General features: G+C 39.9%; 2 long non-coding RNA genes across 2 annotated transcripts; one reads left to right on the forward strand and one right to left on the reverse strand.

Moving 5' to 3' along the window:
* Window positions 1-2,009: 2,009 nt before the first annotated feature.
* Window positions 2,010-26,628, forward strand: LOC144994013 (uncharacterized). Its single transcript, XR_013657354.1, has 3 exons — window positions 2,010-3,138; window positions 7,925-8,232; window positions 25,856-26,628. It is a non-coding gene; the product is annotated as an uncharacterized LOC144994013 (long non-coding RNA).
* Window positions 16,604-25,727, reverse strand: LOC144994012 (uncharacterized). The gene is made up of 3 exons (XR_013657353.1): window positions 21,950-25,727; window positions 17,056-21,226; window positions 16,604-16,880 (listed from the first exon to the last, which is right to left on the reverse strand). It is a non-coding gene; the product is annotated as an uncharacterized LOC144994012 (long non-coding RNA).
* Window positions 26,629-27,301: the final 673 nt, after the last annotated feature.

The following is a 27,301-nucleotide window of genomic DNA, read 5'->3' on the forward strand; positions in this document are numbered from 1 at the left end:
ACAAAAGCATCTCGATAGTTAAGAAAGCAAATGTTAAAATTTTCATTATCAGAGTAAACCATAAACAACACGTGACAATTTTTAATGTAGGTTGGCTTTTTACTTGACTTTTGCCTTCACTGCATAGTTCATCTTTTGGGTTGTGTGCATCATTTACAGTTAACTATAATAAACCCATTGGGCCACTAATTGAACTCTATCCTATCTATTAAACCATATTTTCTGAACTATAAGGGCCACATAACAGGGGTACGTTTTACTTGAATTTCACTAATGTCGTGAATGCTTCTAATGTGGCTAACGTGTAGCGTGTTACATACAGGTTTTAGAGTTACTGTGAGCGCGGTATTTTCTGACTCTTTCTGAATGCACTTTCTAGTTCAGTGCACCTCATTTATGAAGCAGGTTTGAAAATAAGTTGTTCACTGACACTGACCCTTTTAATCTGGTGCACCCTATTGCGGTAGCCTACTTTGTGTAATATTCTAATTAATAATATTAATAATAATAGAATGGATTTATCTGTGCTTTTCCAGGCACTCAAAACGCTTCCAATGTGTACCATTGCTAGGACTTCATCCACACCAGTGGAGCCACACTGGAGGCAGGGAGGGTGAAGGGTGCGGCCAAGGACACAACAACGGTTGGCTGGGGGGGGGGGTTGAACCATATGTTTGACCCTTCGATCATTGGCTGACCTGCTCAACCGCCTGAGCCACTACCCGCTCAGTGAGTTGTTAGTTCCCCTTTTTTACATACGTCATATGTTAGGGTTTAAAACGAGACACATTTTGAATGTTTTCTACAACGATTTTATTGACATTTATATTTGTGAACATAATTTTGGAATCAAAGATCGATGTAACTCTGTCTAAATGCAGTGGAAGTATCATTTGTGGAAAGGTAAACTCTTCTAAGCATGGAAACGCAAAGCCGTTGGTAGGAATTGATAAATGCGATGTGACTGAGCGTTAACGCGTTATAGCGGCACTCTCAGAGCTGTGTAACTATCTTTAGTGTTTGCTTGACTTTGAGCTGGATTAAAAGAAAACACATAAGATTGGTGATGAAATTGAGAGTAGGTCAGGGACACAAACACACACAGGCGCAGAGACTCCCGCTAACACATATGACACGGCGAATGACCTTTTCCTAAAGACCTGCGCAGGTGCACCTGCTCAGTAATTGGAGACAGTCGCAGAGGGGAGTCTGGGTGTGAGTGTTCATGTGTGTGTCCTGCAATGATGGCTGAGCACTTTAAATTAATTTCACTTGAGATCTGGCATTTATAAATGGGAGCTGCTGTTGAGCGCTGACCGTGTGTTTGTGCGTGCACGGGGAGGCAGGGGCATGAGAGAAAGTCCCCCTGCTGTGGATCAGCTAGCCTCCAGGGCAAGATGATGCACTTTTTCCTTATGGATAAGACGGATGTGTTGGCCTAAACATAGCACAACAGTTCTTTATAGAACTGCATTGGAAATGTAGAGAATTTTTACACCAGGACAACCAAAGAGAAGCGCACATCGTCCCCCAGTCTTCTCCACCAGAAGGAGGCACTGAGAAACATTCAAGCATCCTGACATTCTCGTCCTCCTGCTCTCACATAAGCCTGTTTGACCCCTATTACCTCCTCCCTTTTACAACCAATAGCACACACAAACCCAGCAATAACACAAATCATTAACACATTTTCCCCAGCTGGCGTCCTCTCAACTATAGTTAAAGAAGCACAGGCTGGAGCAATGCTGAAGAGGTATTCCATTTAACCCCCCCTTCGGGGACATTTCCAGACCAGTCTCTCTGCTTCTATTTCTGTCAGAAAACTTGGAACAAGCAGCAAGCGAATGTCAAATTTCTTGACACCAAGCCACCTCCTTGATGTTATTAAGATGGTTTTAGAAGTTAACGTTCCACAGAAACAGTTCTGCTCTCCAGTGGAATGTCTTAACATGACTGATGCTCAACCCTCTGTGTTCATCCTGCACGATCTTTTTCAAAGTCTCTGTCTCACATTTGTCTCACAAGTGTTTGGCCTGGGTAAAAGATCCAACAACTACCACCTCAGTTTTAGGCCACCATCAGCTTGTGCACTGACACCAAATCCCATATTGCTCCTGGTTATCTGGTTAACACCTAGCATGGCAGCTGTGCTGTCACTGGTGTATGACGGTGTATGAGTGAGTAGTACAGTAAAAGCTCTTCAAGCTTCAAAGAATGAAGAAAATGAGCATACAAACACTAAACATTTACCATTTTTGCATTGGATATGTTACCTTAAAGAACTATTTTCAGTAGCGGTTCTAGGCACGGGCCGTCCGGGCGGTGGCCTGGGGCGGAAAACTGAAGGGGGGCGGCACCGGCGGCTCAGCCCTTGTAAAATATTATATGCACCACTATTGGTTAACTTATGTCACAGTTTGTGAGTTTGTAACAGCCTGAACCTGGCCGCGCCGCCGCCCTCGCCCCGCAGCTGTGCGCTCTCCTGTCTTTGAGAAGTAGACACAAATGTGTGTGAAGAAGAAGGGAGGGGGCGCGGGGGGAGCACGGAGCACCACCGCGTTTGCGCATGCGCAAAACCTGGCGGGCTCATCTTTCAGGGGAGGCGACGGTCGCGGGCTTGATGAAAAAAATAAAAGTAAAAACTGCGACTGCGCCGTCATGTAGCGAATCAGCGCCCCTGGCTATAGCTGCACGCGCTCCTGCTGGAAATGTGTGAAGAAAGGGGGGGGGGGGCTGCGGGGAATCAGTTCAATTGTGGGACGCTTCCAAATTAAGTGGCTAGGTGGGGACAAGGGCGGGGGTTTGAATCTACTTCATAAAACCTTTTTATAAGTCAGTCATAAGGTGACATTCTATAACCTACACTTTAATAAAGGTATAGAAAATATATTCTGCTTTTTTTGGGTTAATTTTGTGTTAAATGCCCAAATGAAAAAATGGCAACACAAAACAATGCTGTCACTAAGGTGACAGTTGGTTCAGTCGACGGACTTGATGTCTTCTTCGTGACGTGAGGACATTTATGCCAAACAAACGCCAAAAACATCTAAAATATGGAGAAAAAAAGGTCAAAGCCATCTGGTGCCCAATTTAGAAAGAAAAGAAAAGAAGAAGAGGAAAAAAGAGATAAAGAAAAGGGTAAGTCCTCACAGCTTGATGCATGTCTTTTCTAAATTCTAATGCTACCTGCCCTACAACAACGTTGCCGATGAAAACTTTATTTTGGTCGATGACCAACACTGAAGTAGGCCCAAATGTTGCAAATAGCGTCATTTTTTTTTTTTTTTTAGATTTTATTCTTAAAAATTTGCTCTGCCTTAACTTGTAACATTAGTTATGATTCATGTGTCTGTCTGCTCTGCTGTAACACAAAGGTTTTGTTGGGTTTTGCTGTTGTATACTAGTTCATAATGTTAAAAAAGCTGTGATGGTTACACAGCATGCTGCTGCTGCCATAAGATGCTAATGGGGCAAATAATTTGAGATTGGTCTTAAATTTAATAATCGTTTGTGGCAGCCTAAACGTTTTCCCAATGTTTTTTTGACATTTAACTGGGGATTTAGGGGTTAATTTTGAGCCTGCATATGAAGTTTATTTTTTATTTGTTTTACAAATGTGGGATTATATTTTTAGCCAATAGAATTTCCATAAATCTGAAGGTAGTTTTAAAAATGAATATTTACCATTTACTGCAAATCTATGGGGACAAAACATAATTCAACAGGTCATAACTGAAAATTTTCCAATCAAAGGATTGAAGACGGAAAATATGAGCTAATTTTTCTTCTCTGAAGTAGAGATCGATATAGAACATGACAATTTAAATTTCCAATTCATAAATGTTTTTAAAATATTTATTTTATATTATTTATTTAATATTGATTTAATATTTCTTAGCTAACTGTATTTTTGCCATGCTTATGGTCTTTTATTTTTTGTGTTCTGATAACTATTATAATGCTGTTCAGAATTCTGACATCTTTTGTATCCACTTCTTAATTTCAATGACAATATAACATGTCAGTTGACAAAGACAAACAAAGTTCTGTTGTGACTATGGGGGGGGGGGGGGGGGGCGCCTGGGGAGGGTCTCGCCCGGGGAGTAATTCAGGGTAGAACCGCCACTGACTATTTTCAAAGTAAGGACAACATTTAATTTTTTTTTCTATTGCGATAAATAAGAAAGGAATTCATAAAAAAAATAATGCATGGTTTATTTTCATTCTTTTACACATTTGACCTGTTTTCGTAAGATGACTATACTTTCAAATTTTTAATATTCTAACAGTCTTGTTGCACACGAGGAATGCACACAATATGCAGGATGTGTTAAGGGTTGAAAAAAAAGGAAAATGGCGTGCCTGCATCTGACCTACTTACACTTATATGTTGTATAAGTGTTTGCTACAACCTGTTGCTTGCAGCATGCCCATAGAAAAAATATGCGTGAACAATTTCATTGTACAGGCTCACTGACCGGACTTTGATATTTTCTGCGGGTCAGCAGCATGCCAAGTACAGGTTTGTCCATTTTTCACCCACAGACAGCCCAAATACACCTGTAAGGGCAGTTGTGACTAAGGCTCAAAAAGCACAGACCAAAAATCCATAGTTGCTGGGGTTCCGGCTTTTTGAGAAACTGCAACACTCAAATGGTTTTTCTTATTCTTTTTCTTTGCACCTGAAATGTTGCCCCTCCATCAGATGGCCTGAATGCACCATCTGCCAGTCTTCCTAGTCCTGGTCTTTCCTGCCGCAAATTCTTTGCAGCTCTTCTTTACCAAAAACAGATTTCCAAAGCAATTTCTGTGAGAAAATGGTAGTTATAGTGTTTGTCTTGTCTTAGCGCGATTCATCTTTCTCTGTCTCACAGATTTTTTTCCAGCATGACTTGGCATGCCTTTATTTGATTTATTTTTTTCAAACAGCACACTGTGTTGTGTGTTCTGATTGGCTGTTGACCTTGTCAATCAGTCCGCCGCCAGCTGTGTCTCCCGTACAGAATGTGTTCAACTTGCCAGAGTTACATTAATCTTTTATCACGATAAAATCTTTGTTTTTATTCTAAAATACTAGACTAATCTTTCTATGACGGTTTGAACTTTGAGAGTCTTAAGAAGATAGACAAGTGTGTAATTATTTATGTCTGTCTGAGAAAAGTGAATAAAATGTGTAGAGAAGAGTTTGACAGCATAAAAAAACATCTGTAATCCAACTCACCAGTCACGGGTTATTTATGGCACACAAGCTTTGCAATAAACAAGGGAACATTGTGTACGACCATTTAGGAATCTATTGTGTTCTGAAGATGAAAAAAGAAACATAAAAAATATATATTTAAATACATTTCCTTTGCGAAAATTGTTCAAACGCAATGCATTTCGCCAATCTAGAGAGCATTGATGCACACTGGTTTTTCGCAGAGACTTCTAAGACATTTCTAGGGCACTCCATTTTGGAATTGTAGAATTGGACAGTGTCGCAATGTTCTCTTAGGAAGTCCAGGAAAACCTGACAACAAAAACTTGTAGGCAAGCCAGGAGAGATTTCATAGGGGGTTTTCCCCTTTTTAATAGAGTCAATGGGACATACAAAAAAATTAAATAAAGAAAGCAGGGATGAGGGCAAAAACAACATAAATATTTGTCGGACTTTAGATCACTTCCCCTTCCTTGTGCATTGGCTTGAAACTGGCACTCCTGCTCATTTCTCTCTCTCCAATCAAACTTGCACTCCCTCTGCCATTGTGAGAGTGAGGTACCTCCTTATACACCTCTTTGCCCCTCCCACCTAATTAGGCATTCTACTCAGAAGAAACAATTTAACAATTTATTCCACCTGTGTCCTTCATCTAATTTCACATTTATTTCAACCACAATTATTCCTCTAAACTATAAAGTGAAAATTCAAGAAACAAAAACAAGTTAAATTTGGAACAGCTGTTTCAAGGACTGAGAACATTATATAAACCGAAAACAAATCCCTCGGTTTGGCTGCCAATGGGGGGTGGGGGGCGTGGCTAAGACTGCTGCTGAGCTACCATGAGTAAACATTTGTATGTGCGTGTATGCCAAAAACTACTAATGACCAAGTGTGGACCTGAGGTCTAAACTGTGTTAAATGAAGGCTGATTTGTTAGAAATTATGGTTTCACAACAGAAAAGTTTGTTTATGACGTGGACGCGCATACCAACCTGTAGGTGTGTGTGTGTGCTCACGGGGCTCGCTCAGACAGAGAGACAGAGCCGCTCCATCACATCGATGTTCGGCAACCTGGAGAGAAAATCTGCAACTACATTGGTGGAGACTGATCTATGTCGTACAACAAAACAGTAGGGTTGGAGTGACAGGTATCAACGTGTAAGACAACTGTTATGATCTTTCATTGAGTTTATCCAGGTGAGGGCCCTATGATCTGTTTCTAGGTCAAATTCTCTACCTAGCAGATAACGCAAACTCACTAATGCCAACTTAATTGTAAGACGTTGTTTTTCTATAGTTGAATATCGTGTTTCTCGTGGTTGAAGCTTACAGCTAAGGAACAACATTGGATACTCATATCCTGGCTCGCCCTGGACTAGCACTTTACGTAGAGGTTCATATGTTTCTTTGTTCTGCAAGGCAGCTGTGCATTCATCAGAAAGTCCTTGAACAAGGTAGTACTTGGCCTCAGCAAGCAGTTCCTCTATTTCTCGATGGCAGTCTGGCAGTGGGACAGCCCCATCTCGTAAATAGTTAAGGATTGTTCCAAAGTGTTTCCCACAGCGATCAATTAAGATCCAACCTTCACTATTTGTGAACCTGGCGACCCTGGCTGTAAAACGACCAGCAACAGATCTTATCTCCAATCACCTCTTTGATGAAAAGTACTCGGTCATTGAAACGCAGAGACAGTTTGACAAACAGCTCGATATTCTTTAGCATGTTGTCATCCGAATTGCTGCTGTATGAATATTTGTTGTTGCTTCTATTAGACAGCAGCTTTAAGGCCTGTTCACACCGGGACGAATTTTTCCCGCGATTTTCGCCGACGTTTAATGCCTCGTGACTAAACAAAGGGCACTAATGTGAGTGTGCACACCGATGCAAAAAACGCCACGCGTCAAAGCGTCACTTTTAAAAAAATGCCTCGGGTTCGTTTTTTTTTTTGTGACGCGTTGCATCGAAATTTATTCGATCAATGAGAATGGCGCTTTTGCACACGTGTCTGGAGCTTCTGAAGTTACAGTAAAACACAACTTGGGGGCGCTCAAACACAAAACTGCCTTGCTGAGCACACATACCAGCGAAGAAGATAGACGCCGAGTTGCATCTACACAGCCGCGAAGAAATAATGACGGACATTCTAAAATATCCCCGAACCAAGCACCAGTTGGAGCAACTGGTGCTTGAAATATTCATGTTTTCTCTGTTCGATTCTGACAAGGGCGTAAATACTTGCTCTCTTCTTCTGAGTGAAAAGCGACTTTAAGAAGCGTAAAGTTGCGCAGCGCCACCTTGTGTACAGGAGTATTTCTGTTTTACATTAAGCGCCATCTAATGTCAGGGAATGAAATTGCATGTTTGCTCGACTCATCGTCAGCGAAAATCGCCTGAGTGTGAACACAAAAAACGTGGCGAAAAACGCTGGGGAATAACGCCTGGCGAATATTCGTCCCGGTGTGTACAGGCCTTTACAGTTGGCTTATTTGAAGTTGCAATACGTCTCTGCTCTTCTTTAGACAATGTCATCAAAGGCACTTTGCATACTTTGAGCTGGGGCTGGATCCTTTGAAGAAAGCTGTCAGTGTTGTAGCTGCTGGCACTGCCGTGCTCACCACACTCTCTCCTGACATCTCTTCCATAGAACCCACAGCAAGCGTCCAAAATGTAAGCTGCTAACCTTTGTCAGCTAACACTCACTTCCTTCCTGTGTTTTTTTAGATGAGGCTTGATGGAGTAACAATGAAAAGAGTCCCCTGGTTGGTCAACATTTCATCTGGGATGCCCACTCTGGAAAACAGTTGAACCAAGGCTCGGACAACAGTGGGAACAGTGATAGTGCACAGTGGGAAGGCTTCAGGGAAATCTGGTCGCATACTTACAAACAAGAAGTATATATTGATGGCCACTACTACTTTTAATATGTGGGCCAACTATATCCATGGCAATCCTTCGAAATCAAGTGGATATTACAGGAAGTGGTTGGAGGAAGACTGTCTGATTTTTGGGTTGGACGTGTTTTCTGACAGGTAGGACATGTAGCACAATACTTGTGTAAATCTGTATTGGAGGAGATTGGATTGATGTTTAGACACACTAAAATGTTCTCTCTGTTTATAACGTTATTTAAGAGTGAGCCTTTCCCTCACTTCAACTAGACTGAATTTGATTATGTTTAAGAGACAGGCCCAGGTGTCAATTTAGCTTCAGGCGCAAGGTCAAGTATCTGCCTGATGACACCGCAATGCCTTCCAGTCATTGACACTGGCCATCCATGCCCACTCCAACACAGTTCTGCCAGTCAAAGCCATTCTCAGTGAAGTAGTTATCCATGCAGCGCAAACATTCCTGAGCTGTAGCTTGAGTTGGTGGTTCTACACAAAACAGCATGTCTTCTTGCAAAGAGCTCTCCCACCGGTAGCAAACAAAAACCCATCCAGCTGCAAAGAGAAAAATTGGCTCTTTTTTTTTTTAATTCTCAAAAGCTGCTACTCTGTTTAAGGACATGTCAGCAAAGCAGTAACTGACAGTGTTGTTCAACGGATGAGTCATGAGCTTCTTCGTTGCAGCCTCACTGATCATCTCACGGCACATGTCCACAGTGGTAGACAGAAGCGTTCCTCCGCTATGGTGAACGCTTTCTAACTCTGCGACACACGTCTGGCTACGAGGTAGCTGGCCTTCAAGCACATTTGGCGTCGCTTGTCAGTGATACGATAGACCTTCTCTGCATCTGAAGCCCATTATACCTTTTCTTTAAATAATCAAATGGCTTTTCAACGAGCTTCAGATGTTTGGTTTCTAGATGCTGCCTTCATTTTGATGGTTTCAGTGCTTTGTTGGATAATGTTAGCCCACTGGCCCTGCCTCACTGCCTCTATTCTCAAAGCCAAACTTGATTAAATCAGGGTTGTATTTGCATATAAATTTAGCCTTTGAATTTTAAAAATCATGTGATTGACCGGTCTCTGCCCTACATACTCACACACAGCTGCTCAGAGCAAGTGTCGGTCTGATAGAACCAGAAACACATTTTACAATAGACCAAACCTTTTCAAACCAGACGGCTTACATCCAAATTATAAAGGCTGCCATCTTCTGGGGATGAACATAGATCTTACCCTCCTCTCCTGCACTGCACCTTCCAGCTGACGGTTCGACCAAAGCACACACATTCCCTCCATATCCTTTATTCCAGTACACATCACAAGCAGAGATCACAAACGTTCACATTCAAAGTCAACCATTCCTTCTGTCAGATGTCTCCGTCCTATTCACATAGCACCAAATACAGAAAATAAAATTAACAGAAAAATCACTGGGTTTACCTGTCACACGGCTGTTTTTAACATCAGATCTCTTTCTAACAAGTCTTTTATTATTAATGATCTGATTATTGACCGTGATTTGAACTGTTTGTTTTTAACTGAAACCTGGCTTGGTACTGATGCTCCAGCTATTCTCATTGAGGCCTCTCCACCTAATTTTGATTTTTTATTCTCTGTAAGGGAAGGTAAAAGAGGTGGTGGAACAGCATCCATTGCTCAACAAGGTTTAAAAACGGAAATCTTTACATCAACTGATTATCCTTCATTTGAGCATCACTCCTTCATGTTCAGCAACCCACCTATTTTAGCAGTGACTGTGTACAGGCCACCAAATCCTCCCTCCGGTTTTTTACAAGATTTTTCTGAGTTTTTATCTGTCATTCTACTGAGGCACAACAGGATTTATAACTGGAGATTTTAATATTCATGTTGATAACATGGGGGAACTGGGTAGGTGGGGTGTGGGTGGGTGGGTTGGGGAGGGGGTGAGGGAGGTGGCCCATCTTTGTGTGATGGTCCTTTGTTTGCTGTTTTTAACAATTTTCGGTTTTTATGACTGTTTTATCTGCTTTTATGTGAAGCGTTTTGTGTTTTTAACTAAAATGAAAGGCGCTATATAAATAAATAAAGTTTGAGTTTGAGAAACCGAGGACCCCACTGATCTACTGATGTCAGCCCCCACATTTGAAGACTTCGTCTTTGACAGAGAACAGGTGGGTCACCCTTAACAAGTTGTAAAATTGAAACCCAGAACTTTAAAATTAACTTTTTTTTTTCTTATTTTAACATTCTAAAAAATGCACATCCTTGGTCCTCTCCTGGTTCTTTTGGCTTTGCTCTTCAGTTATTGATGATGCTGTTTAGTGAGGATTGTATTACAAACACAAACATGAATTCATCACTGTCTCCGCCTCTTCTTATGGCCATAAAAAGAAACAGAAGATCAGGAGTTTAGACAAAGATAAAAAAGACCCTCCTTTTTTCTGTTCAGCTGAGGAGAGACTGTGCAAGTGCCGGTCGCCACCTTCAAAATCAACTCATAATAAATCTTTAAAGCTTTTGTCTTAGTTGAAATCTTTAGAGATTAGGATGAACAGGTTTGTAGCCTGGCAAAAACTGAGCAGAGGTGGTTCTCTTTAGTGTCTCCACGTTGTTCTAGATTTGATTTGATTTATTGATATATTTCAAGCATTGTAGTCAAAGAAATAAAAAATTTACACATGTTTATCAAACTCATTACAGAAATTATGAAATGCATTTATTAAAAGGACAGAAAACCAAACAAAACAAAAACGTCACTTAAATCACATTTGCTTAATTAAATACAGTGATCATTAATTAAAGTATAATTAGAGTTTGATTTATTGCTTGAAAAGGAGTGGGAAGAAGCAATCTTATATAATCCCACCCCTACTGAGTTCATTCATTTGATAGTTTTACATTGTTTTAAATCCGGTTCTGATCAGATAGATTCTCTTCAAGTAACATAATCCAGTGCCTATGATTGATGATCATTCATGATTTCAGTAAACAGTAACGGTACCGATATGTAATAATAATTGATTATTAGAACACATGATCAAATTAAACCAGTAATTATTGCTACACATTGCAGATCAAGTAAACAAAAACAATAGCTTATTGGTTGTAAATCAAACCTTTCAGTAATAATTAATGCACATTACAATATAATACTCATTGGTTGTAATTAAAAGAGCTATGATTGTTTCACCACAATCAAGTTCACACATGTATTTGGAATTATTCAAACACCTGTTGATCCTCAACTCTTATTTTTATACTGTGAAATCAGAGTTTCGTTATACATTTTCTTGAATATTTGAACATTTTTTGAGCTCATTACTTAAACCGTTCCAAAGTTTAGTGCCACACACCGACACCGAAACTTTTCTTTGTGGTTATTATCAGTTTGATCTTGAAGTTCAGTTAATCTCTTTCTCAACTTGTCTAGTTTAAGGTCACAGGGCGGCAAGAAGGCCTTCTGATGCACCATCTATCCTCACTTGGTATCTCAACATTCCAGATGTTCAGTGTGACATTTGTGGCAACAGACACAAAGAAAAGCCACAGTCGAACGAAAGGAATATGGAAATTCAGGCTTAAGTACGTCTGAGTAATGTTTTCCACAGATCCTCAAACAAAACTTCTTTTCAAAGAGTTGCCATAATTATAGTAGATGTTGACGGCTGCAAACAGAACCGGAGGTATAAGCAACAAACTGGTCAGAGGTCTGGAACAACTAAAGAGTCTGTTGTTTTGCTAAATAGAAGCCTCAGCAAGTAATATAGAAATAATTAACATGTGAAAAACAGAACCCAGCACAATTTAAAAGAACTTAGAATTGATATGAAAAGGAACTGTCAGAGATAACTTTTACATTAACAAGTACCTATTTGTGAAATTATAGATACAACAGGTACAGCGTGAACTAGCTTGAGGGACAGATGAGAAACTTTGAAATGGGTTTTTGGGAGAGCTGGTAAAGCAACACAAAACCCAAAAAAAGCAGGTAAAACATAGGTTTAGCTTTGATTTGTTTATTTATTTCAAACAAAACATGAAAAAAAAGACAAAAAAAAGGGTTCAGAGTAAAGGAATGCAGTCTTAACTACAGTGGCTCAAGGCTGATTTCCAATGGTCAGTTTCAGTGCGTCTCTGTTGTGTTGTGTTGACACAAAGAAATAGAACATTCAATAATTAGTCAGAACGTTTACATCGCCTCTGTCATTTCTGCGTTCCATGTCCATATCCCTCTGTTCTGCACCACACCGCAAGCTTTTGGCAGAGTTCGATTTCCAGTCCGTTGATGCAACAATTTTGCAGCAAAACGCTGGGGAATTGCAAATAGGTCTGGGTTTCAAAAATAAAAATATCTGTATTACTTTCAAAATTAAACTTTCCAAGACTTAATGTCATATTTACAGTGACATGCACGTTCGATAATGCACATTACCACAGCATATAACACCACCATGGACAAAGAAAGTTAACTGCGGAGGTTCAAAAGCATAACATCATATATGACACAAAACGTGTATTTTACAAGGGCTCAGTAGGAAAAAAGAAAGGGGAGGGGTTTGATCGTTTAGGTGTTGTAAGACGTGGAACGAACTACTTGACACGGGGTTGACAGGACTAACCACTCTGCCAGGATCTAGGGGGAGGGAGGTGGACTGGTGATCGACCTGAGTCAATGCAAATTACCATATTTTTACGACCATAGGGCGCGCTGGGTTATCGGGCGCAGTCCCTGTTATGGCTGATTATTGGTATTGGACACATACAAAAGGCGCACCTGGTGTTAGGGTGCAGGCATGTTAACACATACCGGTAAAACATGCATGCTAGTGTGTGTTTAAAAAAGGCAGCGGGAGCAAAACTAAGTTGGTTTTAATTTATCTTTTATTTTTTCAGTCATCAATAAGCATCCAAGAATGCATCAAATACTATTTGTTGCATGTTGCAGCGGAGTGGGTGCGTGACAACGTGAGTCCGTCTCATTGCCATGGGGCTTTTCATGAATGATGCCAGCTTTTCGAAAGCAGTGCAAGCAGACGCGTTAGCCCAAGCTTCTACAATCCATTCCCAAAGTGTGTCGTAACTCGCCCGGCGCTGCCTCCCACAACAATAAAAGCCATGCTCTGTTGCGCGTTTGTTAATTGTTGTCCGTTTGTCAATTGTTGACAAAGCCTCTTGGATAAGAGGTGAAATGTCTTTAACTTCAAAAAACCAAGTCCAGATGACAACCTTTAAACCTACTACTATGATAAGTTAAGCTAAGTTCAGTTCAGGTTAATTCAGTTACGCAAAGCGAGATATTCACAGATTCAGACTTTTTTAAAATGACAGCAAGTGTCAAGCTGTCTTAATGCAAACAATAACCTACAAAGGCATGTTAAGAGAAAAATATTGTTTTTTTTAAATAGAAATGGCTCTTTCTGTGCTGCCGACTGACAGACGCATTGAGACGCTGCTGCAGGAGAAGGCAATTTAACTCCTGAAGACCTGATCCTTTTATAATTGTCTTTGACAGAACCCCAGTTATCAGAATTACCTACTGTGGTAATAGAACCAAATATGTGATGTCCATGCCTATTGATGCCAGGTATGAAGAGGGGAAACAAGAATCCCGAATTCTCCAAAAAAAACAACCAAAACTAATACATTTTTCCCTTGTCATGAGGTAGTCATGAATACTCAACACCATATTTATGCTACAACAACAGCTTTAAAAGAAAATCATCGTTAATTTTTAAAGGAGATTTGAATCACATCTGATCAAAAATGTTCAATAGTTCTGAAGATACTTCTGAACACTTCAGTCAACAAGATTTCTCCACATGACTGATTATCACTAGTTTTTATATAGGCAATAGTTAACTATTTTTACCAGCTGATAGTTGCTCTATTCTTACTTGATCGTTGAAGCTACTTCATGGATGTGCTCTGTTTAAGTGTTGAATGATGAAAGAAGGTTAATAAAATAAAAATAGGAAAAAACCTGGATCTGTTTATTATGTTTGTTCATTTTTTAAATGTGTTACGAAAGTATCAGATTGGGACTCGTTATAGAAAGATACTAAAAATCAAATGACTTGGATAGGGCCCCAAAAAAACAGATCGGGACAACTCTAATTTTTTAGGTTTCTCATGTTGTCGTGCTGAGGGCAGTGTTTTCTAATCCTGGTTGTTGGGGAAGAGTGTTAAAGAATGGGAACCGTGTTGCCCTGCCTAAATATACTTGATTCAGGGCATCATCAAGCTCTGCAGAGGCCTGATAATGGCAGTCATTAGAGGTAGATGTGTTTGAGCAGAGAGATTGAGATAATGCAGTGCCCTGACGACAAGGGTTGGGGAAACACTTTAAAGTCATAGGGATTGATGGATTGGTGGATTCTGGCTCTTTACTGCAGCATTAGGATCAGATTTATTGAGGCTGAGTTTATGTTTCCCCACACTTTCAGATAGTATTTCATTTATGGTAATGTGACTGAACAAAAGAAAATAAACACCAATATGTTTTTTCAAGTGTTTGGTTTTCCAAATCTTCATAAATGGAATTGAATTGAAAATTGTTAAAATTTTAAATATCTTTGCAGTGTTTTGATTTGACTGTTACACCAGAAAGGGGTGGAGTTAACATTATATATATTTAGCCCGGACATGTATAATTCTTGTCTATGTTTATTTTCTTGGTTTTACTTTCTTGGACCGTCTTGCCAGGTCATCATTAGCTATGTTTCCATTACAAACATGAGTAAAACTTTATTGAAATTCTAGAAATGTCAAAAAACACAATTTCGCAATTAGATTGTTTTCGTTAAATCATAATAATGCTAATAGACGCAAACAAGGTAATTCAGAAACATGGCGACAAATGTGAGCAAACACTTTGATTTACAGCAGATAAATTCAAATTTCCGCCACGGCACTAGCAATCATAATCATCTATTAAAGGAGACGTCGGTGTCTCCTGAACAAAAGCATGTCTAAAACTTTCAAGGTTTGGCTTTGATGGGGAAGACTTGATCCTAGTCAACGCAGTAGCCGTAAAAAGCGTGATCTGGCTACAGCATTTATTCGAAAGTCCAGTTTCAAGGCATAATCAAGAGTCACTTCGAGGTTTGCTTAAATGGGGCAAGAGAGAGGAGGTCAAGACCATCAGGGGAAAACACAATTCTCTCAGTCTTGCTTTCATTAAAACCAAGAATGTTCGCAGATATTTACACTCTGATGTCAGCGTTAGCAGGTTAGTAACTGCACTACGGTGCTGCGTGGTACCTGGACCACCGTGTCTAACGTCACCTGGATACATTTCTCCAGAATCAACTAAGTCACACACCAAACAATTCCTTTTTCTCTAGGCTGTGTCCGAATTACCGCCCTAACCCCTAACTGCTAAAACCCTATATAGTGCTCTGAATTTTCAAAGCAATTCGGACACCCATGCTCACTAGTTTTCTCTTTCGGGTGTTTTCAAGTGGCGCTTGGCACGAAAACAAAGTGGTGCATTACCGCCACCACCTGGTCTGGAGGGGAACTACTTCTATTTAACGCCGAGAATGTCACCCATTTGCCAAAGTAAAAATATAATAAATATGAACATTTTATGAAGACTATTTATGAATCTGCTGTGTTCTGATCATGGAAAACGTGGCTGATTTATAAATAATAAGATTACAAACACATTGGTGTAGATTTTATGTATTTGTTGATAAATAAACCCTCAAGTCATTAGTCCATGGCAATATTTATTTTTGTGCCGCTGAACGATTTACGGGCTCTTGCGAGGAAGCATTTTTTTTCTGTAGTTTTATCTTCTATCTTACTGAAAATAGCTTTATATATGAATCTGTCCGTGTTCCTGGCAATAATTCAACCGTTTTTCATGGGATCAAACCAAAAACGAGCAGATATGCAGCATCACAGGACAGCAAGGAGGGGGAACAGACGTCTCAGAAGATTTCCTCTCGATGCCCCTGACCAAACATGAACAACCTGTGAGTTAAACTTGAAGTTTTTTTTATTAGTTCAATTTAAGCATTTGTTACCAATTGTGCTCAAGGTTACACAGTCTGCTGGGTAAGACTTTTTAACATTATTTTTCAACACTGGACTATGAACTGTATAGTCTAACTACATGAAACACTTGTGAGATCAAAGTTTAGTATTTTTTATTCAGAGTCAAACCATATCACTTGTTTTAAACAAAAATACTTTAATTTTTAAATATTTATATAAAAATCCAAAAACCCAGCCAAAAAAAACCCACGAGATTTTCCAGCATTTATAAATACGTCAAACTAAAATTTAAGACATCAGAATAAAATGAAACATTCAAAAAAATCATATTTAATTTTCTCAATGAAATAATTATTTTTCTATTTTACAGGGTCTTCCATGTCTCTACTGCTTTGCCAACATAAAGGTGTCTGTCGTGGCCCTTCACGCTGACGCTCAGTCCGACACAAGACCAGACCGGCAGACCCGCAGATCGGTTGACCCGCAGGACCATTGAGCATCTGGTAGAGCAGGGGGGGGGGGGGGGGGGGGGGGGCACAGGAGACTGAGGTCCTGGTGTTTTTTTTCTGGCTGGCGTGTGGCACATCATACAGTGTGGTAGCCAGGGCCTTTGACATGCCACGGTCCACTGTGAGCGACGTTGTCCACAGGACGGCAGACCGCATCCTCCAGCTGATGAGCAGGGTCACCCAGCATCCAGTGGGAATGAACTGCCATTAGTCACCTCTCGTTTTTTATCAGCTGAGTCTTCCACCTTCCAAAAGGTCGTGGGGAGCATTGATGGCTGCCACTGAAGAATAAAGGCCCTAAAAGAAAATGCAGCTTGTTATTTTAACAGGAATCTTTTTTATTCCATACAACTGCAGGCTGTACGTGACTAATGCCAAATTTAGAGATATTTTTGTTGGGAATCAAGGATCAGTCCACAGTTCACAGGTTCTACGTAAAAAGCCCAATTTATGTAAATAAAACATTACCCACCTGAAGGATCCTTTTGGGTGATGGTGGGTATCCCTGCATTCTTCATCCCATCACGCTGCTGACACCCTACAGGGAACCCATGAGGAATGCGGTTCAGGTCCGTTACAACCAGCACCATGCCAAGGCATGCTCTGTGGTGGAGAGAGCATTTGGCATTATGAAGATGAGGAGGAGAGCAATATTTCTGGGGGCACTGGAAGTAAAACCAACCTTTGCAATGAAAATCATTGCCTGCAGTTCAGTTCTGCACAATCTGTGCATCAGCGAAGGGGACTGCTGGGAGCCACAGATGTTGAGCCACACCAATTCAATTCAATTCAATTCAATTCAATTTTATTTGTATAGCCCAAAATCACAACAACAGTCGTCTCGATGGGCTTCGAAGTAAAACATGAAATCAAAAGGATCACGAATACAAAGAGTTCAATAGAAAAATACTAAAATGAACTAACAAACTGACTAAGCTATACTGGCATCCCTGCCCTTAGACCCCCCTTCGCGGTAAGGAAAAACTCCCAAAAAAACCGGATTCCGGAAAAAACGAAGAAACCTCAGGGGTGCCCACATGAAGGAGGGATCCTCCCCCAGGACGGACAGGCGATTTACCAGAAATCTTAGAGAAGAATTAACTTATCTAAATCTACAACTACATATATAAAAGTCCAGCAGACGAGCTTCATCCAGCCGTGGTTATCGGGACAGTCAAAGGCGCGAGTCGAGCCGGAGACAGGAACCACAGCCAGGTGTAGGAGCAGGAGCAGAGACGAGGTACTCGGTCAGGTACAGAGCAGAGACGAGCCAGAGATGAGCCAGAGGCAGGATCCACAGCCAGGTGTAGGAGCAGGAGCAAAGGCGAGGTAAACGGTCAGGAACTGGAGCACGGATGAGCCAACTGGAGTCTGGAAGCACTCCCACTCCCCAGGAGGGGAGAGGAAAAGAGGGACAATACATGAATCGCACTGCACCAAACAGAGGCATGGAGAACTAAATGATAAATTATGATCAAGAATAGAGGAGAGGAAGGGTAGAACTAAAAACAGGAAAGAGGACAGAACCCCAGTGCACCATAGTTACCCCAGCTTCAACTTCTAGCAGCCTTTTAAAAGAAATAGTTATTATTAAGTTTAATTTAAACAAACTAACATTAAGTTAAATAATCTCTGAATACTAACTAGTCTGACAATAAGCCTGTCCAAAGAGGAATGTTTTCAGTCTAGCTTTGAATGTAGAAACTGAGTCGGCCTCTCTTACATGAGCTGGGAGTTTATTCCATAAGACAGGGGCTTGGTGACTAAACGCTCTACCACCAACCGTACTTTTACTAATTCTAGGAACCACAAGCAGTCCTGCATTTTGCGAGCGAAGTGTTCTGATTGGTTGGTAAGGGACTATGAGGTCCTTAATATAGGACGGGGCCATTCCATGTAAGGCCTTATAGGTTAACAGGAGGATCTTGAACTTGATTCTGGAATCAACTGGGAGCCAATGGAGCGAAACTAACACAGGAGTGATGTGATCTCTTCTGCTGGTTCCAGCTAACAATTTAGCAGCTGCGTTCTGAACAAGCTGGAGACTTCTTAAGGAACTCTTAGGACACGCTGCTAACAAGGAGTTACAGTAATCCAGCCTCGACGTAACAAATGCATGGATGAGTTTTTCAGCATCACTCTTAGAAAGTATATTTCTGATCTTAGCAATATTCCGCAGGTGAAAAAAGGCAGTTCTACATGCCTGAGATATGTGAGCCTTAAATGATAAATCCTGGTCAAGTAAAACCCCAAGGTTTCTAACTGTGGAATTGGGGGCTATACTTATACCATCCAGGGAGACTATCTGAGCAGACAGAGCATCTCTGAGGTTTTTAGGACCAAGTATAATGACCTCAGTTTTTTCTGGGTTCAAGAGGAGGTAATTAATTGTCATCCAGGTCTTGATGTCACTGATGCAGGCGTTCAGTTTCTCTATCTGGTCATTCTGGTCAGGCTTCATGGATAAATACAACTGCGTATCGTCGGCATAACAATGAAAATTAATGCTGTGTTTCCTGATTATGTTTCCTAGGGGTAACATATAAAGCGTAAACAGGATCGGTCCCAAGACTGAGCCCTGTGGGACTCCATAGTTGACTCGAGTGCACTGAGAGGAATGGCCATTTACATTAACGAACTGATACCTATCAGACAGATAGGATTTAAACCACTGGAGAGCAGATCCTCTGATCCCTATGTCCTGCTCTAATCTATGGAGTAAAATACCGTGGTCGATAGTGTCAAAGGCTGCACTGAGGTCCAACAGGACCAGAATAGAAAGTAGTCCCTTTTCTGAGGCCAATAACAAGTCATTAGAGACTCTAACTAGTGCAGTTTCCGTACTGTGGTGAGGTCTAAACCCCGACTGAAAGTCTTCAAAGTGGCTGTTGTCCTGTAGGTGGCAGTAAAGCTGCTTAACTACAACTCTTTCTAGGATTTTAGAAATAAAGGGCAGGTTTGATATCGGTCTATAGTTGGCCAAGATGCTAGGATCCAAACTGGGCTTTTTCAGAAGAGGTTTAACAACTGCATATTTAAAAGACTGTGGCACGTAACCCGTTTCCAGAGAGGCATTTATCATTGTTAATATGGGATCATTAATTAGGGGAAAAGTTTCTTTAAAAAGTCTAGTGGGAATTGGGTCTAACAGACACGTTGAGGATTTGGAGGACGTAATAATTGATGTTATTTCCGCTTGATCCACAGCAGTGAAGCAGTCTAATGTTACAGAGGTTTCTATGGATGCCTCCATTTCTACCGCTTCAGCCTGTTCTGTGCTGATAGTAGGAATAACTTGATTTAACTTATGTCTAATATTTGAGATTTTACTATCGAAAAATGTAAGAAAATCATCAGAGCTGAGAGAAACAGGAACATGTGGTTCTACTGAGCTCTGACTGCGAGTTAATTTAGCTATAGTGCTAAAAAGAAATCTTGGATTGTTTCCATTCTCTGATATTAAGGTTGAATAGTACTGGCTTCTAGCTCTACGCAGAGCTTTTTTATAATTTAATAGGCTATGTTTCCAGATATCCGGAGACTGCTCTGAACCGGAGCGGCGCCATTGTCTTTCCAACTTACGGGTTTCTCGTTTAAGAGAACGAGTTTCAGCGTTAAACCACGGTGCTACTCGGTTTTGTCTGACGAACTTAGGTTTCAAGGGGGCAACAACATCGAGTGTACTCCTGAGGGCTTGTAAGGCATCATTAACAAAGTGGTCATTTATACTAGGACTGATACTATGGGAGCTGGTCTCAGAGTATTTTCTCAGAATATCACTAAGTACTGGCTGAACTGTGTGTTTAAACTCAGACACAGAACGGTCAGTTAAGGTTCTTCTAAGCTGTTTCTTATTCACTGGGGCAGAAGGATGTTCCAGTGTAAACCGGAAGGTAATCATAAAGTGATCAGAAATGATGGGGTTAAGAGGAAGGACACTCAGCTGGCTGATCTCTATCCCATGGGTTAGAACAAGGTCCAGGGTGTGCTTATGACAGTGAGTGGGTTCATTCACACTTTGGGTGAAACCAACATCATCTAATAAAGCTGCAAAAGCCTTTCCTAGGCAGTCACTGGGGTCATCAACATGAATATTAAAATCCCCTAATATTATAATTTGATCAGAATCTAAGACAATAGTCGATAGGAAGTCGGAAAACTCAGTTAAAAATTCTGAATATGGGCCGGGGGGGCGATAAATAATTATGAGTAAAACAGGTTTTGGAGTTTTCCTGTTTGGGTGACTTAAAGACAATATGATGCTTTCAAATGAATTATAAGCATTTTTAACTTTAGGGCTGAGAAGTAAGCTAGACTGTGATATTACTGCCAAACCACCTCCTTTCCCTGAAATCCTGGATTTCTGATAGTTAGCATAAGTGGGGGGGGGTTGCTTCATTCAATCTAACATAGTCATCCTGATGGAGCCAAGTTTCTGTTAAGGCTAAAAGACTAAGATTGTTATCAGTAATTAACTCGTTGACTAAGAGGGACTTGGAGGAAATGGATCGAATGTTTAATAAACCGCATTTAATGACATCATAATTCTGCTTGTGAGGAACCAGTAGGACGGGTAAAGTGGCGTCCGTCTGCGAAGACAAATCTCTGCTTTCCTTTCAGCTCCAACTGTGACACACATGACTCTAGAAGACCAGGATTATTGTTAAGATGTATAAAAATAAATGTTAACATATAAAACGAAAATGTAAATATGAACATTTGATATTTATATGAAAATTCTTTTGAGATTGTTAAAAATGGCTCAGATTTAAATAATAAATGTAAATAATTCATTTTTGTTCCTGCATTTATTAAACAAATTGCAAAAACAACGACAACGTTACGTTTTGTGAACAATATTTTAAACTCAGGTAAGCTTAACAGACTCTCCTGTCACTCTTTGTCCCTTCGTGCTCTTTCCTCCTCTCCTCTTTCAACAACAACCTTTACCCCAACATGACAACGATTACAGTTTAATGATAAATAAATACAAATCTGATCAAGTGTCTCTTACTCCCATCCGGCACAAGCTTGCCTGATAACAAACATGCTATCTTTCTCCATCCACAGATGGATCAGATTTTCCTTATCCTCGTCAGTCCCTACATACATAAACACATTTAAAAAATGTGTTAATAACTTATTACTACGGTTAGAACTCACTCATTTTTTATGTAATATCAACAGCGTTTGTTTTTAGCATTCGGCGCTAATCCGCGCTAGCGTTAGCTTTAGCATTACCGAAATTTATGAGCTTCCAAACAATGTAGATAGTTGATTGAGGAATATAACATTTTAAACACATCATCTTACGTATTGACAAATATATTTTACAACAGATACTTGATACTTTTAAATATACTTACATTTTTAAGTCCTCTTTCTCGCGCAACCGTCCGCCATCTTCGAATAATTCAAGCGCAGTGTATTGTAGGTCACACGCAATGCATTCTGGTATGAACGCAGTGCATTCTGGGCAATATTCGCCGATCGAGTGAGCATCGATCCACACTGGTTTTTCGTAGAGAATTCTGGGAAATTTCTAGTGCAAATGATTTTTGAACTGTAGATTCGGACAGCACTACAAAATGGCGACCGCACTATATAGTGCACTATATAGTGGTTAGGGCGGTAATTCGGACACAGCCTCTGACTTCACTCTCAGCCACACACACAGCTGGGAGTGATCGCCCCATTTATTTAGACACACCCATATTAATTAACCAATCACACCTGGAGGAGAAGCAAAACAGGAAATAACACATACCAGTTTCAAAATAAAATACAAAATAGAAAACAAATGCAAAATAAAGCAGAAATTGAGATCACATTCCATCAGTCAGCAATGCAGTCAGTTATTGTTTTAATCATGTGGTCAGACCTGGTAGTCGTCAGCATAAAGACCATTGCAGTTTTGCGAAATATGACAATTTCAATACGCCTCAAAAACCACCCCCTCCAAGTGCAAAAACTTTTTTTAGATCAATACAAGTTTGTTTTTAATTGTCAAGTTTCCAGTAGGCGAATTTATTACCGCAAATCCAATTTGTGCAATTTCATAGTCAATGGAAATGTAGCTACTGTAAATGAGAATTTGTTTTTTAACTGATCCTCCAGGTAAAATAAAGGTTAACTAAACACACATTTTAACACCTGCCTGATGTAACTTTGCAAAATACACAGCAAAAAATAAAAAAAATCATATCAAACACATCAATCACCAGTAATTAAATAGGTAGTACTTCTAGATGTCTGTTTTTAATCTACTGTTGTGTTGTAAGAATAATGAACAATGCTTTGTTTTTCCTTTTCAGACCTTTTTCAATAATTTGACCTAAAGATTTTGCTTCTGAACGCCAGTTAACATGTGAGATTTGGGTCCATGTTTCTCATTCATCCACTGAAAAATCAATGTTATTTGATTAAGGCTTTTAGGGATCATTGCGTTTTACTTTCACCATAAATGTTAATGGTGGGATGAAATATAAATGAGTTTCGAATGTGTTTCTGCCAGAAGTCAGTGTTAGTGCAAAAACGCTTTTTCTGACTGCCATTAAAATACTGAGCTTGTGTGAAAGCAAATTAAACTGCTCAGCTGTTAAAATGAACTGGCATAATCAATTACCAACAATTTATTATAACAAATGTTTGCTAAATGCTATGTTACGCTTCAGTCACAATTGCCCTTGCAGGTGGATATTGGTTGTCAGGGGCCAAAATATGGGAAAATCCACGGACAGTTTTGGAACACTTCAGTCAGGTGTTCTCATTTCATGACGCTTCGCTCTAGAAAATGGCCCAAACTCACTGATCAGCGTGCGAAATGCACACTGCAGACAAACAAACGGCTGCAGGCTCATCTGGCAGCAGAACATTGAACTAGAGAAGGTCAAACATCAGAGCTGCTTCCAATCCAGACACAGAAACACTTGATTTCCATAAACCTGTGCTGTGAAATGAGACAATAATCATTTAAATTAAGGCAAATCCTAATGATCTAATATGCACCAACTTACAGTGAGATCATGTAGATTATGGGACTTCATTAGTAACATTTTGTATCATTTTCGCCCTTTTCTCAACAGCAGCTGTCTGTCTACCTTCTGCCTCCTCCTCCTGCACAAGCTGTGCTCTTCCAGATAAGGAGGAAATAGACACATCTGTAAAGAATGAAATGCGAAAGAGACATACAGAATAAGCAAACGTTTCTCATGTTTAACAACTGTTTTCATCCACATCAAAATGCAAACTTCACCTTCTTCTCTACAGCCTTAAAAAGGTTTGGTAAAAATAGATCTATAAAAGCTCTCTCATTGTACAACCCCTCATGTACACTTGAAATTGAAATTATTAAATTAATGTGTAAAATGATGAGGATAACTACAAAATGTATCTGAAGTTTATGGTTACAGAGCTAAATGCACAAAAACGACCGTGTTCATAAAAAATTGAAAAAAGAAAAGAAAAACACTCTAAACTCATGCCTCAGGACTGAAAAGCTTCTTTCAAAAACTTGGGAAAAAAATCTCTCAAGTTTCCCAAGAACTTTAAAAATAAAAAAAAATAAAGTGCGGTCACCTTGGCAACCAATGGTTTGTAGGTTAGCAAATTCAGTCCCAACTTTTACGAAATAGAACAGCATAGAAAGAATAGATTCTAGTCTATTCTATTCTATATAAATATAAAATACAGTCACCATGGCAACCAATATTTTTTAAGTTAGCAAGTTAATTCCCACGTTCTGTTTAAGATGCTTTGTTTATTTATTTTTTTATATGTGTCCCAAAAGTCAGTTAGTAAGAAACACAGAAGTAGGAAACACTGATGAATGCATTTATCACAGGTAACTGAAATGTCATACGTGGAAAATATTGAAAATGTGCAAAATGTACCTAGTGGTTGGGTGACATTGCCTTAAGATGCAGCTGCCCCTCTGTGTGACCCTCCATGGACCCGGACAACCCACCGGTAGTCTGTCCATTCAGCCTGGTCTGTGTGGGGGGAGGTTCAGCCATCCGTTCTCCTGATTCCAAACTTTTTAGAATTTAATTCAGTTCAATTCAATCTTATTATTTTTAGCCCAAAATCACAACAGTCGTCTAAATTGGGCTTCGTACCGGTAATTGTAAAGTAAACATAAAATCATAAGGATTATGAATACATAGAATTCAATAGGAAAATTCTAAACTGAACTACCTGAATAGACTAAACTAAACTGGCCATCCCTGCCCTTAGAGCCTCCTTTGTGGTTAGGAAAAAATAACCTTTTTTAATTCAAACTCTATATCTTGTTTCTGCTGCTGCCATTTATAAATCACACACAGACAATGTAGCAATGAAAGCTGAGCACACCGCCCCTCTGCCTTCAGACAGAAGCTGCTCATCAACATGCTGATATGATAACGAGAGTCCCACAGCAAGGACTGTAGTGTCAAAACAACCCCTCCTACCCCAGATGACTGGGAACAAAATCCCTTTGGCGATGTTTAAAAGTCCTGCTATCAAGAGCCAAAAACACATTTCTCTTCATTATTGCAGTGAAACTCTCCTTCATTATTTCACGCCACTCTGTCCTGTCTTGGCTGAACACAATTCAAGCATCCATGACTATAGTTTCTGAATGTCTTCTTGGAAAAAACATGTCTGTGTTACAGAGACCATTTCTGAAAGACAGTGGATTCAAATGTTAACATTTACAGATGAAGATCCGAAAATATTTATTCAACTTTTCTATAGTGGTATGGTTATGACAGCAACATGTAAACATTTTAAGAAATGGGAGCACAAAGGTTTAGTCATTGGAGAAAATTTATGTTGACATCAGTTCCTTCCAGTGACAATGAGAAAATAAGTTTTTTATGTTTTGTGAACAGAAAAAATAGATAAACATTTTCATGTTCTATTTCCTATTTTAAAATTTAAAACTTCTTAAAAAACACTTTTATTTTAATTTCTAACTTTCTGTTTACTCCAATTAGTGTCTTTTATTTTTTGTTTTGCTTCCTTTTGTTGTCTTTCCCCCCAAACCTCACTTGATGTTAGTTTTTTGTGCACATACAGGGTTGACCCGTACAGGTGCTGTAGGTTTTTGGGTTGTCGAGGCAAAGGAGGGTCGTAGACAGGAGCAGCTTTATCTTATGCTAGGTCAGGGGTCGGCAACCTGCGGCGCCGGAGTCGCATGCAGCTGTTTCCTCATTGTGCTGCGGCTCTCTGTGTTTTTATAAAGTAACTATCATGTTCTCATATTGTCGTGGTGCCTTTAACACCATCAGGATGTGCGAGCAGGCAGGAGGAAGAGAGCAGCGTGAACATGTGGAGGAGGCGTGTCTGTAGCATGTCTGCAGCTGTGAACCCCAACCAGAGTCTGTTATGGGATGGAAAGTTTTTCTGGAAAGACAGTCAGTGGCGATCTGGTAGGGGACACATGAACGCCTGTGAGGGCAGAACCCATCGCCCCGCAGTTAAGTTAAGTTCATTTGTTACATTTCTTTGTTGAATAAACCGTTTCATTTTATTTCACACATTACATAACAAAATTGACTTGTGTACACATTTAGTTAATTTTGTATTGTTTTGAGTAATTCTATTCTTTTGAGTTCTGTCTGAGGCCTGATGCTGGGGCAAAGGCAGGAGCTGGGAAACTTCCTGATGTTGTGGAAAGTGAGAATCATCGACAACTTCCTGAACACCTCCACCTGGAGAAGAAGGAGGGGGAAGACAAAGTTTATTCTTTTGTTGAACTATTGGTTGTGTTTTTTGGAATATGTTAAACTGTTTTGAAGTATCAGTTCAGTTTCTTGGTTAAAGCATTAAATTACTAGTATTTTGCTACTTTAGTTAATATTTAGGTTTTGAATGTTTTGTTTTTGTGATTCCCTCCCTTTTGTGTCATTGGTCTGATCAGCCAGTATAAAATCCCCCTAATGCTTCCTGTTGGTGGGTCAGTTTGGTTCAGTTGGTTTGAGCCTTTGTTCTTGATTCTCTCAGTTACATTTTTGTTAAGTTAACCCCATTTTAATTTAGGCATGTCATTTTTGTGTTGGGTAAAATAAAACCCCTGATTTGAAGATCTTTTTTGTCCTGTGGCTCAATCTCTGCCGAGCGGACCCTGACAATGCCCCCCAAAAAAGACCGTTTTTTCTTTTTAGTAAAACTTCCCATTTCCGCATAAAAATAATTAAATTTGCGTTAGGGCGCCCCTACGTTCCTATCAACTGTCTGCTACGATGACCGTAAGTTGCGCCTTCTGTGTAGAACATGCTGGAAGGGGGGTTGAACGTGGGGGAAAACAACTTTGAGCTGCAGAGGTGTGAACAGGTAGAGAGGTGGGTGGGGTGGGGGGGCTTATGATTCCAGAACCGCAACACACTAACAACTGCGTCCTTATTAAAAATAGTTATCATCCATAAAAATAATATACTTTTTGGGTTTACTGGATTTAAAGAAGAAAAATAAATAGACCGGAGTCTGCATCAAAGTGAATTTGTTTTCATCTTCCCATTCATCCTAACTCTGGTGTTTGACAGACAGAAAAGTCTATTCAAGGTTGTGGGAAATGGACAAAAGATCAAAGGAAACATCACGCTCATAAAGAATTAATAATTAAATAAATATCCTGACAGCATTTTGAATCAATACAAGTTTTGCCAAATGAACTATTGCGATATATCGGCAAAACAAGCCCTAGTGTTGCGGCTCCCTGTGCTTTCATTTCTGTG

Source organism: Oryzias latipes, chromosome 7 (assembly GCF_053564925.1).
Source record: "Oryzias latipes strain Hd-rR chromosome 7, Olatipes_Hd-rR_3.1".
Taxonomy (NCBI): Eukaryota; Metazoa; Chordata; class Actinopteri; order Beloniformes; family Adrianichthyidae; genus Oryzias; species Oryzias latipes.